Below are 14,954 nucleotides of genomic sequence, written 5' to 3'. Positions count from 1 at the left end.
GAATGCAGGACTTTTACTTGTATTTGTACTTATTGTGGTATTACTGCAGTAAAAGACCTGAGTACTTCTTCCACCTCTGTACACGATTAATTTACATAGTCTAAGGTATTTGATATAATACATACATGTTTTTATTGATTTATTTAAATCAAATTGTTTTGGGTGTCGTATACAGATTGTAAAGCATTCTGTGATTTTGTGATGTATAAATAAAACTGACTTACATTAAATTGAACAGCCGTGCAGCAGCTCTCACAACCAAACCTCCTCAGCAGAGCAGACAGTTTCTCTGTGTGTCCATTGGATGGCAGTGTGATGCCACAGTGGCTCTGACTTCAGTCCAGCCCAGAAAAGATGTAAGGTTATGTAAAAAATGATGGATGGCTTGAAATTTGCATGACATCTTGATAAAAATGTCCATCCGAGACAGGGAGTTATCATCCACGGCTGTTAGTGGGAGAAAATGTCCGTACACCATCTATACACCTGTACACCCACAGCTACAAGAGCATCTCAATTTAATCTGGATACTCTCCTCCTGGAGTATTTAGGACATCACAGAAAACTGTCATTCTTCCAGATCCAGATATAGACACATATTCTCACTAATTAACCACCAACTGGAGAAAGAGGGCTATTTGGATATGGACTATCGGCTCTGGGCTTGACAGTCAGAGAAGCTCTTCAAACACTCCAGGTGGTGAACACTTCACTGTGCTTTTCTTCACTGTTTTCATTACTAGGTGGGATTACAGGTATCACATCTAACTGGGGGATTTTCTCCCACTACAGCCGTGGATGATAACTCCCGTGATCACTGAATCTGACAATGCATCATCATCCTCACACCGTGTCCGCACGTTTCCTTTAATTCTCACTTCCTATTCTGTCTCTTTCCATCTCATTTCCTTGGACTCACGCTGCATCTTCACCTCTGTCACATCACTTCTTGCTCCCTCCATCTGTCCAACGCTGGCAGTCGGAGGAGCCTATCTTTACCAAGCTGTTGCCGTTCCACAGTCTTTCTTGCTTGACGTGCTGTCGTGCCAAAGCCTGGGACTGTTCATTATCTCCTCCAGAAAAATAACTACAGGGGAAACGCCTGCATCATTGAAACTGACAGTCTCATTTCCTGCTTCTTTTCTCTTAAACACAATGTGCACATTATTGGCATTTCTAATTATAAACTCACAGGGACCCGTGCAACAGGAATAGACCAGACAGGCGACTATTTTCATTCAAAGATTACAGCAGATGATTTCACTTATTAGAACAACTTCATCCATAGAGGAGGGAGTGATCAATGGAAGCACCTGCTGTACTCTGAAATGAAAAACCAGACTCTCCACATGATTGTTTATCTCTTCAGTGCAGCAATCTGTTTGTTCTGCATCTGCATAATTCACATTATGTGCACAAACAGTCCGTTCTCATTCCCAGGGCGTCAAATACAGACGCTTTGTCACGGCACCCTTAAGCGTCGGTATGAGACGCAGCAGGCGTTCCATTAACTACAATGTAAACCCATCTGTGTCAATATTAAACGCTCAGGGAAAGTGGGCCGGGAGTGGTGACGTATTTTAAAGAGTGAAAAGACACACACTGGGCGGGAGTGGAGGTGGATGGGGTCCAACAAACACACGGCTTTCATCCAGGAGACCGCTGTTCGTTGTCCCGTGCGTCCCATAACAATTAGCTGTTCGTTCATATCCTTGGTTCACAACGTTCAGTGTCATTTTCACTGTACAAACAGTAGTTTGAAGCCCAATCATGTTGTTTTTTCCTAAACCATAGTAGTTTTATTGCCTGAACCGAAGAAAGTGTTTTTGTTTACTTCAAAACATAAAGCACGTGTTTACAGCTACCGAAAAGTGAAACCGAGGGGTCGTTTAAGCAGCAGTGGGTAGAAATGGAGCAAATATTATTAAAAATAAGTTATTTTTATAAAACGGTCATTATATCCTGACAGTAGTGCATGAGACAGGAATCTGAAAAAAATCATGTGCCTCTGTGTCCTCCGGTGCTCCTAATGGCATCTGCAAGATTTCACAGACTGGAGGAAAACAACCAATCAGAGCCGAGCTGGAGTCTGCCGTCTCTGAGCAGCTGTCAATCACTCGCAAACTTTGATCAAACGGTCAAACTAGGCAGCGCTGATCAAATATGAATCAATATTCTGTTACTGTAATGCCTATTTCTCACATCAAATGTTTTCAGAAACATCTTGTAGTTTACTGATCAGTTGAGGAAATATCAAGCACCGCCCACCAGCCGGAGCAAACTTTCTCATTTTACAGCTACACAAGATGTTTCTGAAAACATTTGAGGTGAGAAATAGGCATTACAGTAACAGAATATTGATTCATATTTGATCAGCGCTGCCTAGTTTGACCGTTTGATCGGCGTTCACGAGTGATTGACAGCTGCCTCCGTTGAATGAACAGCCAATAGGAACGCTCTCTCTCTCTGAAATGACCTGTGATTGGTCAAAGTTTCCCGTCAGGGGCTAGATTTTCTAAAGCCTGAAAACAGAGCCATGAGGAGGTGCAGAAGTTTTCTCTCAGAACACTTGAATTACAATATGCTGAAAGGTTATTATAGATTTTTTTTACAATTGATGCCAAAAACATTCTGCCTACTGCAGGTTTAAGCACGTGTTTACTGTGGCCAAAAAGAGTGACACCGAGGGGTCTGACAAAGTGTCAGTATGTGACGAGTTGGGACGAGAACGCCTTGCCACATATACTGTTCTGTAGCTAAACTCAGTTACAGACTGCATTCTTGACAATTGACAATAATACTGTGGAAAAAAAGATAAAATGCTGCACCTTCTGTGACAGTTTACACTTGAGATAACACTTTGAATACAGAGGGAGCTTAGAAGACGAAGGTGGGTGCAGCTGTTCTAAAAATAGATGGAGGTGATGCAAGCACGGGTCTCCCGTCGAGATGATGCGCTTGGCTCGCCTGCAGCCGTCTGTTGTAGTTCAGGGAGGGACGAACCCACGGCCTCTGTCTGCAGGAGCTCGGCTGGCTCGGAGCTCGTCTGTGTTTCCTGCCCAACTCTGATGCTCTGCTGCACCGGGAGGAGGATCTCGACGGTTTCTCTGTCGGTTCAATAACCTGTTTCTGTGTCTGCCATAGAATAGCATGGAATTAATATTTAGAGAGACAGCTCAGGCGCTAAGACCCTTCTTTGTGTGTCAGGTCTCTGAGGTGCTCTCTCTGCTTCACCGCCTCACTGTTCTGGGTCTTATCTCCTTCCTGCTTCCTTTCTGACTTCTGTACTTAATAGGCAAATCTGGCACGGACGGTTTGCAGTAAATTGCATTGTCATCTTTTTCCATTTTGAGTTACAGCCTGCTTTGGTGCGTGTAATGCTAAAGAGGCAGGCTGCGATGATGCAGAGGGGGATCCGGGCATAAAATAAAACATTTTAAACTCAAAACGTGTACAAGACAGGAGATTCTGTAACTCGATGAGAAGCAGAGTAAATTAAAGAAAAACTATTTCACCATCACGTGGATGTGGCAAGATATGCCTTTGAATGTCTGGTGGATTGAAGCTGAGACACACAGCTGCTTGGCTGAAATGTCACAAGTGCAACAAACTGTATGAACAATGCAAGAGCTAATTAACGAGAAAATCTGTCATCATCCTTTGAAACGGGATGAAAGATTCCCTCAGAGTGTAGCATGTAGCTGTGCGATTCATTTACCTTCATGCTGACTAATGTGCTGCTCAGAGGCAGAAGCTTTTCCACCATACATTTTTAATTGCACTCAAAGGCAAAAACAACCTTTGCAAATTGCCGCCTCTAACAGCAAACGGTGGGACATGTTAACTTGGAATGGTGTCATTACAGTTCCTAATTGTTTATATAGCAGTTTAATTACGCTGTATCTGTGTCTGAGTTGATTAAAAAAAAGAAATCCAGAAGATACACCATACGCCACGAGTATATGGACACATCTGTTCATTTTTTTTTTGTTATGGGGCTGTTTTTTTTCTTTTCATTTTTCGGCTTGAAGCTTCCAATTAAGAGAAATGTTAACGTTATAGCACATAATGATATTTTAGACAAAACTCAGTGTTCTTACAAGTTAACCTATCTAAATCTCAAAGTCTTTTTTGTTCAACCAACAACTCAAAACCCAAAGATATTCAGTTAACTATCATAGAAGACTAAAAACAGTCACATTTAAAGGGACACTTTGCTTTTCAACCAGCTCTGTATCATTACGATGTGGGTAGTGTATGCAAATGAACAATGTTGAACTTCCCTCCATGTTCCCAAAGGCCTCCGCTCATTTACCAGCAAAACAGTCATCCGGCGAATTTATGCTGTGTTCCATTTACCTCTGAAATCGGAAGTCTGGGAATGACGTCACACCTGAGTTGACTGCGTTCCAGCACAAGTCAAAAAACTTAATGTTTCCTCCAGCCAGGTTAGACATCGTTAGCAATACCAGTTGATAACGACGCATTACGCATACTAACACCGTAGCAAGATGTCCACAGATAGGAGTTGGTCAGTACTGTGTATACGACTGATTTAATGACACAAATAAGACGCTAATAAGTGCTAATAAACAGTATATTACTACAGCTTTTTTTTTTTTTTACTGTTGATGCGCAGAGCAGTCATCTTGGATTGTGAGGTTGGTTAGGTTCGTCCGACTTTCCGTGTCGGAAATCTGACTTCAGGGGGCATTCACGTTGAAGTTTCCAACTGGGAACTCGTAAATTCCTACTTCCCAGTTCGAATGCTGTATGTTCAAACCACAGATTATATTAGCGCATTTTTTGTATGCCCGCTCCCACGGCTCCTCGCCGCTGCAAGATCAAAACAACCAGTGGAAGACAATGGCAGAAGGAAACGCTATAGATATGGAGGAAGAAAGCCAATTTCATATTGTAATGCCGGAATCAGACATTCTGGGCTACTGTAGGCTACAAGAGCCAGAAGACAGTGCGGAGGAATTATGGTTTATGGAGGAGGATGAGGCCGCCACAGCCCAGAGTCACGCACCGCCGGCCGATGAGGATAGCGGCGCAGAACTTGTGGTGCTGCTGCGGAAAATGTGCACCAATGGAAACTGAAGTGGAGTCACTTTGCTAAAGCGAATTTCACAGAGACCAGTTTCTTTTGCAACAGCAAATATTTTTTCTGAAATGTCACCGTAAAGCGTAAAGCGTAACGCAACGAGCCCAGTGCATTCTGGGCGTTGTAGGGTTTTCTTTACTTTGCACGGCAGCTGGATTCTCTTCTGCTGCAACAGCATCACTTATATCAGAACTAGAGAGTATTTCTTCATTGAGAAAGGAGAGCAAACAAACGGCACTGAAGGCTTTTCTCGATGGAAAAGATGTGTTCGCTTTTCTCCCGACTGGCGAGTTTGACTGACGGACGGTTCATCCAATCACCTGCCAAGTATTTTTGTGAAAGTGCTTGCCCTTTTCCAAACAGTTTCCAATGACGACAGATGGTTCTGTGTCACAAACCATCTGGCGGATCAGGTTAGGCATTTCTACCTTTTGAGCCTTTTGAGTGAAAGGAAATACCACAGCCCCCTTACACCAATTTAAGAAATATTTGTGCCTTTCTGCTGAATAGACATACCTTTATGAAAATACCATCTTTCCTGTGGTGAAATACTTCTTTAAGAAGCTGGAACCACTATATTTTTAATTAAAAAAGACTGAGAGTGACAATGACATTGCTGATGTTTAGCAGCTACAGTATAATGTTTACCATGTTCTCCGTCTCAGTTTAGCACGTGAGCATGTTAACACTTGCTAGTTAGCACTAAAGTACGGCCTAAGTATTTGATCATAAACAAATGGACAAATACAAATTTGGGTAACACTTCATTTTACAGGTCTGCAACTTTCATGGTAATTAGTTGATATTTAGAAAGTAACCTAGCAGAGATTTCTTTGGAATTACTGCCAAATTAACCTAATTAAAAAATATATCAAAAATGACTTTATTATAAACATTATTTAATAATTATATGCTAAAATAGCATTTAACCGTTAAAATAGAACCCTTAGGCTTGAGAAGCGGCTGCTCTTCATCGGAGGTAGAAAACCAAAACTATTATAAGACACTTCTGATCAGGCACAAATCTCACCATTGTGTGACTTATTGTCTACACTAATGTAACCTGGTAGCTAATGTAAGATAAGATAAGATATAACTTTATTAATCGCGAAGGAAATTCTCAAAATTACTTAATTACTGTAATGACTCAGGGAGTTTTTAAGAAATTTCAAATAAGTTATTTGCTAATTATTATCTATTTATCAGCAGACATGGTAATGAAGCATATCAATTAACTTTGTATTCTTTTCCTGGAAATGTATCAAATAAATTACCAGCTATTGGGAAATACCAGAATATAATAATTAAATAGTGATTATAATAAAGTAATTTTCGATACATTTTGAGGTAAATATTGGGATAATTTGTCAGTAATTCCAAAGAAATTTCAAATAGGTTACTTGCTAATTATCACCTAATTACTATGAAATTTGCGGACCTGTAAAGTGAAGTGTTAACAAAATTTGACTGGATGATGGCACTAAATGCAAAGTTAAGGGATCACCAACCTTATTTGAATTTATCCTCTGGGGACCATGGATGTCTGTCCAAAATCTCACGATAAACCCATTCAATAGTTGAGATAATTCATTCTGTACCGAAGTGGTGACGTCCCTAGAGACACGCCATGAACACGGCTAAAAGGACTCATCTATAGCAGCATGTTAACGCCCACGGTTACAGAGTGAGATGGATATAAGTGTAATGTTTGGGTGTCTACATACTTTTGGCCATTTAGTGTATCTCCGGCGTCAACGGCCGTCTCTCTTCAAATAACCTTGAAAGAAACACAGAAATAAACATTGAATCTCAGCACACAGGAGTAGTAAAAATGAGTCTTTAATATGGAACAGAATCAGAGCTCAGCTCCTTTGCTCCGTCCACCCAACACACTCTGTAACACTGATGGGTGGAGGAGAACGAGAAAAATCAACCAGTAAGATCACAGTCCGCTCGGCCAAAAAACAGGAGAGGCTAAAAAAACATGGAACGCAAAACCAAAGTGCTACTGGGTTTGACCTCGAGACGCCCTCGCTCCCTGCCCTCCTGACCCAGGATGTGACCTCAGGGACGGGCCTCTCTGCCGCCTACCAGGGCTCTCCCACCTCCTCACCTAACTCACCCTCCTCACCCCAAAGGAGGTCAGTGGCTCCTCAAACCAGTCGGTGACCCGCTGACCACTCGGAGCGCAGTGAGCTCAGCGTGAAGGCGGGTTTTTGGAGGAGCAGAGAGGCGCGTGTGACGGTCTATCAGCTCTCAAAGGGACGTGAGCACAGACAAGACGTCTTGGTTATTATCATGGCTCCAGTGGAAATGTCTGTGGTTCGGTCCCTCTACTGGTTCACTCCCAGCCTACGTGATAAATCTAATCATCTTTAAAATGTTGCTCACTTGAGATTCAGGTGGAATGTTTTGAAGTATTTTGAGGAATGAGACGAGACAGTAGGGAGAGGACGTCTGCGGAGGCCGCCCAGTAAGAACCCGTTACTATCCTAACACAGGGACATCAACAGAAGTACTACACAGATATGTACAAAGCAACCAAGCAACACATCAGAATACTGAGTAATAAATCTGGTGCGGGAAAGGGAAGGTAATAATAGTCCACTACAAATGCACATATCCCACTACTTTTGTGTGTGTAGTTGGTCCAATCTTTAAGGCTATTCTCTTTCTCTTGCTACAAACGGGGCGGCGGTGACACCACCACAACATAGATTGGAGTGCTTGACACCTGAATATGGCTGCTTTGTGTTTCTGCGTGCTGAGCCGGCAGCTGCCCTTCTCCTCAGAGAGAGCGACACCATAAAGAGAGGAAGAATGACCAGGGATGCTGTTTTTTTTTGTGCTAAATCATTCTCTGGTCCACAGAGCTCTGCAGGGAAAACAAGGTGATGTGGAGGGTGACGGATGAGAGCTGCTAATGGACAAAGAATCGCAGATAGATGAGGAAGCATGGATTACTGGGAAATTAGACTCTGGTGGTGTATGCATTACCAGCTGAATGGGAGAGTAAATGAGAAACTGAGCAGAGGAAGTGGAAATCTATACTTGGTGGAGGATTAAGATGAAGCGTTGTAATGAAGAAGCAGAGTGGACATGAGGAAAGAGAGAGAGAGAGAGAGAGAGAGAGAGAGAGGGCATCTGCCAGCTTCAGCCAACAGTCATCCTGCACCTTAACACACACTGCGTCACATGACAAACTACATCAGAGAGGGAGAAAGAGGAGGGAGGCACTGCACAGAGAGCACTAGCACTACTATGGACGGACACACACCTAACACACACACACACACGCTCGCTCACACAGACACAGACACACACACACACACACACACACACACACACACACACACTACTGCACAGGGTCCCAGTCTGCGTTCCACTGCACTCTCCTGGCTGCCAGAACCTCGCTGTGTCTTGTCAAGAAAAAACAAAACCGATTAACAAACGAACGGACGAAAAAGAAGAAACAACACACACTTTGGATCCCACTGGCAATAATGATAATAAAAAAAAATAAACCAGAAACGAAACCTAGGATATAAAAAGGAGCCAGTGGCACCGGGTTTTACAGAAAGCATTTTCTCAATGACTGGCTTTTGAACAGCTCTACGCTTTTTCTTTTAGTCTACCAAGTATATACTATTAACCTTACCAGGCAGCTAAAATCTATACAGTACTGTCTTTTTTCATATATTTATAGATATTTATACACTATACAAAGTTGGCAAAAATACATAAATAAATACATTAAATTAGATTGTACACATCACAATTGTGTGTTTTAAGTTAGAGCACTCTTTGTTGAAGAGGTGGGCCATGGCGAGTTGAGAAAGGAGGTGAAGAAACAGGAGCGTTACCCTCCACATCCCTTAAACGCCACCAGACTCGGTAAGTAATATTTCAGTGTATGGCGTTAAGATTAATTAAGTGTATTGCTTATTACCTACCTGATTAAAAAATGTCCACGTTATGGCAGGAGTTAGAGGCGGCTCTAACCGAGTCACAAAGTCTATTTACAACCGGCGAGGAAAGAAAAAAAACACGTATTGGAAAGGATCTGGGTTTAGGGATAATTTATTTTCAGCACATCGAGAAACGACAGATTGTGTGTGTGTGTGTGTCTTCCGACTCCCCGTGGGACTCCCTCTAAAGGATGGTATTACAAACGAAGACAGGACTGTATCCACCGTCCTTCCTGCAGACAGCTGCTGGGAGTATCTGCTGCACCGTATCATGTCTGTGGCGGAGACAGTCCTAAAAGTAAACTGATAAGCTCTGTCCCTGCACTGTACACACACACCCAGCCAGATACATAAGGCTGTGGCATATGGAAAATCGGAAAGTAGGCGTACAGACACCTGCATTGGAAATAACTGGATTACAGTCCTGTGCACTTTTTCAATATATTTTTTGGATGCGGCAGTGAGTTGAAAAGGCACAGGGCACATTTTGGACATTTGGAAAGATCAATCTTACTCTCCCTCACTTATTTTCAATGATTAAAGGTATAATATGCAACAGTTGGTGTTTGTAAACACACCACATTCAAAGTTGGCCACACCTCCGCAGCTCAACTAGCGAGAGGGAGAGAAGCGGTGGTCGAGCGAGTGAACGGAGAGAGCGGCGTTAGTGAGAAGAAAGCAGCGAATCAGAGAAATAAAACGTGATTTTTTTTTAATTGTTTCATGAAGGTTACGTTCTGAAACACAAATAAACACACAACTAACTCCACACACCTCTGTACAACCCCGCGGGAAGGTGCACAGCTGCCGGATTTTGAATGAATGCAGCCGAAAGGCAGGCTGTCCTCTCTGCGGGTTGTGTGTGCCTCGGTTAAACTGACACACAGCACACAGCAGCCACTGCACACAGCAGAAGAGAGACAGAGGAACAGGGGAACTCACACTGATGTAACAAACTCATTCTCATCCATCAAATATGGCCGCAAAGCATCTAAAGGGGGACTTGTGCCCATCGATGTATAGCCTAATGCTTGTGCCCTGGTCAGAAGCCGAGGGGCGTGACAAGTTTCCCACCGGTTAATAAATTTGTGACAAGGCCGGTGTTACCGATTACACCAGACATTTTACAAGAAAATATGACGGTCAATATGTATAGAGTGCTAACTTTGATCTTTACCGTCGGGTGGCTGTTTGTCTCCGACAAGCCTAGGTTATACCCCCACGTGGGGCCCAAAGGCTGTTTGCTGACGCCCAGAAGCGTCCCGAGTAAAGCAAAATAATAAGAAAAGAGAAAATCCAGGCAAAGGGCTGCAGGGTCGCTGCAGAAACAGACACGACACACACTTCTAGCGGGGCATAAGTGATGATTGAGAGGGATTATTTTTGTGTCAGTCTATAGTTGTTTTTTAGGAACTTATTGCATATTATACCTTTAAAACCCCTTATTTCCACTACACGTCTGCCATATGGAGATTTATAGCGCTAATCCTGGCTTTTTCTGAGAGTTCTTACAAACTAAGCAGGAGACGCATATTATGTGGCGAGTTCACGGCAGTGCTAATCACGAGTCTCACCCCGAAATAAGAGGCTGAGTCACAATGCCTTTACAGGGTCAGACGGATGATGTACGTCCCTCCATACGTGCCTGTCCCCATGTATGGCCTCCAGCTGAGCAATAATGACTCCAAATTCAATGAGGAAAGCATCATCAGTGTCAGTACAGGGCCAATCCCGTCTAACACAATGGCATTACAGTAAATCCCCAAGCCTATAAGCAGACAGGGTGAGATGTGATGCCAAGCAACTGTGGAGGACTGACTCCACTGGGAGGTGAACAGTTTTCTCACACAGCCAAGGAGGAGCCAATTTTTTTGGTAATGCAAATACAAAGATGGCGAAATAACACAGGCTACAATTTGTGCCACATATCGCTCAGTGTATTTCCTGAAAATGTGTCGGGTTGGAGGGTAAAAGGTGTTTGTGGCAGTGTTGCTACAGCGGGCCCGGGATGTGTCGGGTATCACTCCTTCCCTTTGTTTCTCTTGCCCGACCTCACGGCACCTCCAACAAAAATACAGCGGACATCAAAAGCCCTTATTCAAGAAGGGCAGGTATAATCAGCTTCAGCATCATCAACATCACCACGTTGTTATTCATCAATAATCATTGTTTTCTTCATCATTTCAAGTGACAAATGAAAACTCGGCGTACAACAAATGTCAATTTTCACCAACGATATTTACATAAAGTTTCCAAAAACAGAAGGATTTTCTTATCACGTTTTTATAAAGAAATAACACCAAGCACACACATACACACACACTGACCAACAGTCAAATGTGCACGGAAAGAAAAATATTATTACTCATTGTTGTTTTTCATATTCATTTTGTTACCATTCAAATAATGCTTACTTGAACCCTGATTGGGAGAAGTCACATTGGTTTTCACCAGATGCTTAAAACAATTGAAAGGGTGAGTTAGGGGAGGCGAGGTCCGTCTGCGCAGGGCGAGACTCGCACACGGGCCGACCGGACAAAATGACAAAGGTGACCCAGAAGTCTTCTGGGCTGACTCAGCCGTCATAATATGATTCAGCAGAATAAAACAACGACCGCAGTCCCTCCAGGATGAGATTACTACATCCGGATTTTAACCCACACACACACCTGAAGTTCTCCGAGACATAAAGCACAGCGGACCTTTAATTTAATATTGCACAAACTACAGCGAAGCAGGCACCTTTCCAATAGAGTGACTCATTGATGCTCGTCTTAAGAAAGCCATATCCATCAAGGAAACCTAGTGTCGCAGAATAAGGAAGGGGACGAGAGTATGACAAGGACAAACAATATCAGGCTCAGAAATATATCTTGCTAATCCCTTGGCAAACAGGTGTGACCCCTTCAGCCAATAAGCTTTCAGTTTAGAAAGTAAACAGAGAAAGAAAGGCTGCAGGTGACAATGATAAATTTAGGGTGGGCACACCCATTCCCTAAATAAACATCTTAGACAAGATGAAAGTTCTCCCTCAAGCTGTAGACAGCTGGCAGCTCTGTGAGGTTGTACTCACAGGTTTTGCTAATGTCCGCGTGCTCACAATGGCAATGCTAACATGCTGATGTTTAGCAGGTTTAATGTTAACTATGGCTTTACTTAAAGGTACAGTGTGTAGGATCTGGCGGCATCTAGCGGCGAGGTTACAGATTGCAACCAACTGAAACTTCTCCCGTGTGCCAAGCGTGTAGGAGAACTACGGTGGCTGAAGCCAGTGTTTGGTTTGTCCGTTCTGGGCTACTGTAGAAACATGGCGGTCGGCTCCGTGAAGAGGACCCGCTCCGTATGTAGATATAAACGGCTCATTCTAAGGTATTAACGAAAACACAGGATTCTTAGTTTCAGGTGATTATACACTAAAGAAAACATACTTATAAATATTATATTCCATTTCTGCCAATAGATCCCCCTAAATGTTGCACACTGTCCCTTTAAAGTTAAAGAAATTTGCGGAAAACTTAAAAATTGAAATTAGAAAGCGTTCCAACAACGTACAGATTGAAAAATAAATAGTAGGGATGGGTACCGAAACCTGCTATTAAACAGGCACCGGTGCTAAATTATTAAAGACTATATTAAGACTATATTATTAGTATTGATAAGCTCCGACGTTATTGTTTTTTTTATCGGTACTTTTTTAACACACACAGACACAAGCACACACACACAGAGCGAAGTCATAATCCTGTTCTATATTTAATCTTTTTTTAAATAATATATCAAAAAGCAATTATTTAGTAATGAAAAATTACCGATAAGAGTATTGACAAAGAACCGAACTGATAAGGAAAATAGTAGTATCAATAAAATCCTAACAATACCCATCCCTATTAAATATAGAGAAATCTAATAAACTGTGTAAAAAAATAATTTATATAACCCAGAAGTCAGTTTCAAGAACAAATTAAGCGGCACTTAATTCAGAGACAAACTTGTGGGCAGAGTCGTGTCTGTCCTCTTGATTTAAACCTCAGTAATCAAACAGTAATTATCCACACTGTGCACCGACCAGTTGGCTTCGCCAGGGAATGAAACACTGATGGAAGACGGAGCTGAGGCTGAATACAAGTGAGAGCAAGTACACTGAGTGGAGTTAGTGTGAAAAGAAGTCTTGACTGGAGCATCTGCAGCGCTGCCGTGCTGTATTCATGAGCCTCGGATAGTTGAAGGTCGTTGCTGACAGTGTTGCTGCCAACAGAATGCAATACGTTTAGAGGTGCGAGACAGGTGGCAGTATAATAAAACTGGGATTTGGAAATTGCTTTCTCCTTTCTACTGTTTGGCTCTGAGCTCACCATCCGTTTTAATGGTGCTGCTGTTTGACTGCTGGTGATGACAGAACAGAAGGTTCGAGACTTCTGGTTATTTTAAGGAAAGTGCAACTTTCTGGGTACTCTGCTATGAATCATACGCCACCGTGAGACACAGTGTTCCCTGAAAGTAAATAACCTCTCAGACTGAATCTTATGAAAGTCAAGGCAATGCAATCACAGTGGAGCATTTTGTTCTTGCCATTTTTAGAGGTAATAGTTAACTTTGTGACCATGAGCATGAAGAGTCACTCAATCTGTTTTAATGTAGATAGATGTTGGATACCGGCTGAATATTTTGTACTATGTAGAGCTTTGATGTAGACATTTTTGGTTCAAAATCTGCACAAAAAATAAGTTTTATCAGCTACTTCATGACTAATTTTATGAAAATTAAACTTGTTTAAGCATAGCCCACATAACATATAACACATGAAATATTTTTTGGTGTTATGAATATATGGCTTTATGGTCATTTTGTCACCTTCATCAAATATGCAGTTTATAGCAAAGCGAAGGGCTAATCTACATATTGGGTTTTGATAAGGCCAGAAAAAAAGATTTAAACTGCAATAATGAACTAACATAACATTGACATATCTTCACATTTTATGTTGATATGGCAAACTTATAAGAAAACAGTTGCTTATTAACACATCCAGAAGTTACAGAGCAACATTATCATTTATTTGGAGTCGTGTCTCTGGCCACCTGATGAATTTAAGTCCAATAATCACTCTCTTTTAGCTCTGGTTTTGGTCTCAACCAACTCCTGAGGGAAATATCTGACTCTTTAGCTGCTACATGTTCTTCTATGTTCACCAGCTAGTCGCTAACTGTAATTGTAAGCTGTTTGGTGCTGGTCAGATAGTGTTCAGTGGGTTTTAGAGCTTTTTCTGCGAGAACAGCTGCCTGCTGTGACCGACGTTATGAGAGTGAACCGAAACAATAAAGTTGTGGGCCGGACAGCTAAACAATGAGCTGAAACTCAATATAAAGCTCTGTAAAACCGAGGAGAGCTGCAGATTCGAGTGATAATTCTTCACTATGAGTGACCGCTTTCACAATGTCATGTTGTCCTTTGATACAGTGTTATTGTTAAAATATCAATTAGCCACTTTAAAGGAGAAAAAAAAGGTTGATTTTGTCATTATTTTTACATACCTGAAACAATGAGGAAGTAAAGCCAATGTTAAGTGCCAATAAGTGACATTCATTTATTTTAATCATGATGTTTTTTTATTAAACCTAACAAAGTAGTTTTGTTGTGTTTTTCTGTTTTGTTTTATTTCAATTTAGAACGTTAACCACGTGTTTAAAACTATTTGAAAGTGTGACCGTAATCCGGTAGGATATATACTGTTCCCTCGAAACAGATGCAAATAAGTTGTATGGGAGCGTAATTTGGTAGGACACAGGGTGTCACTGGCTAATTATTTGATGACCGTCCCATTTAACTTTTAAATATAGAAAATATTGTTCATCGGAAATAACATTTTAAAAGTCCGTATT

This window comes from Sebastes fasciatus, chromosome 4 (genome assembly GCF_043250625.1).
Source record: "Sebastes fasciatus isolate fSebFas1 chromosome 4, fSebFas1.pri, whole genome shotgun sequence".
Lineage (NCBI taxonomy): Eukaryota > Metazoa > Chordata > Actinopteri > Perciformes > Sebastidae > Sebastes > Sebastes fasciatus.
The sequence above is the reverse complement of the archived record's forward strand: the minus strand, read 5'-3'. Positions refer to the sequence as shown.